Genomic DNA, 1627 nt, shown 5'->3' with positions numbered 1-1627 from the left:
TTTTTTTTCACATTTTGAAAAAAAAACTGTATTATGCTGTTAAATATACAGTTATTTACTGTTACTGCCTAATCTACTAATTTAACTGAATCCCGCCCACCGTACCATGTGTTTGATCCCCAGGCTCCTCCCCTCCTCAGCTGCCTTGATCTAGTGAGTGGATTTTTTGAGCATATGATTCTCTGTTTATGATCAGAGCATCTTTTTTAAAAATTATCTATCCTATTGTGTATTTCAAGCTGCAAAAGGTAACGTGACCATGTTGTGCAAGACCTGATCAGCCGTCCCCCCCCATGTTGGTTATGTGTGGGTAAAAAGAATGGGTGTTTTTAAATGCAAGTTCCTAGTCTGTGAACGTTCACTGACAATGGCAATAAAACTGATTCTGATTAACTACATTAACAGTATGTGTAGTTATTTCACAGTATTTTACTGTTATTGTGAAATACTGTAAGATACTGTAAAAATACCACTGTGAATTTACAGAAATCTACAGTGTAACAAGGCAAAATGATCATTGATCATATTGATCCATATCATGTCTATCATAGACTGGTCAGTTGAATTAAAACTGGATCATGACAGAGTTTGTGATGTTGAGAAACACATGGTCATCCGGACAAATACATTTAATAGATAAAGCTGCTGATTTACCTGTTTCTGCACATTAACTCTACAGTTCTGCTCKTCTCCCACTCAGACACATCAGCAGAGTCACTTGAAGCACAAAAAAAAACTCAATTACTCTTTACTGTGTGTCAAATGAATAAATATCCTATGATTTAATAATAAAATTATCCTTTCATCCTCAGAAATAATTAAAGTCAGCTTAAACATTTGAAGCATTTCTGCCACTAAGTATTATACCTGAGAGAATTTATTATGCTTCCTCAAATTCAAATGTGGCTCTATTAAAGCTTTTACTGTCAATAAGCTGTAAAAATACAAGCTAGTAAAATCTCTACTGACACAGGGATTGTTTGTTCAGTTCAGTTCTTCTTCCTTTTTCATTAGTAATTCTGTTTCTCTTCAGATTAAATTCAGTTTTCCTGTAAAAATGTTAACTCTGCAGTGGTTCCATCAAAAAGATTTGAAACAACTTGAGCAGTTTGACATCCTTTAAAGTTGTCCAAGCACAGAGAAACATGGCGGAATGCATCCAGCTGAATAAGAGTGGGCTTAATTCTGCTGTTGAACCTGCTTGTTGAGATGATTAATCTGAGAGTGAGTCATGAAAACAACAGCTCTGTGTTTATCTGCTCAGGGCTCATGGAGGGAGCCTCTCTGGAAGACACTGCTGCTCAGCCTGAAGGTTCAGACTGGAGACTGAGSGTCTGCCGGCTGAAAGCAGACATGGACCACCAGGACCACCGAGGCAGTGCTGCAGCGACAGGGAAGGAGACAAACCAAGGACTAAAACCAGACAAAGCAGCAGACTCTACCTGCACAGGTGTGGGTTTACCAGACATGACCASGCTTCAGGTGAGACAGAACTGTGAGGGTCTGCTAACATCGTGTTTAAGAAAAGGCACGAGCACTAAAGTGATCCAAAATAAACAGTTTCTGCCAAATCTCATCTGGATACAAAGATCAGATTTATTAAACCAACAAAAGAACATTATTATTA

Source organism: Austrofundulus limnaeus, unplaced genomic scaffold (assembly GCF_001266775.1).
Source record: "Austrofundulus limnaeus strain Quisiro unplaced genomic scaffold, Austrofundulus_limnaeus-1.0 Scaffold737, whole genome shotgun sequence".
Classification (NCBI taxonomy): domain Eukaryota; kingdom Metazoa; phylum Chordata; class Actinopteri; order Cyprinodontiformes; family Rivulidae; genus Austrofundulus; species Austrofundulus limnaeus.
This window is presented reverse-complemented; position numbering follows the sequence as displayed.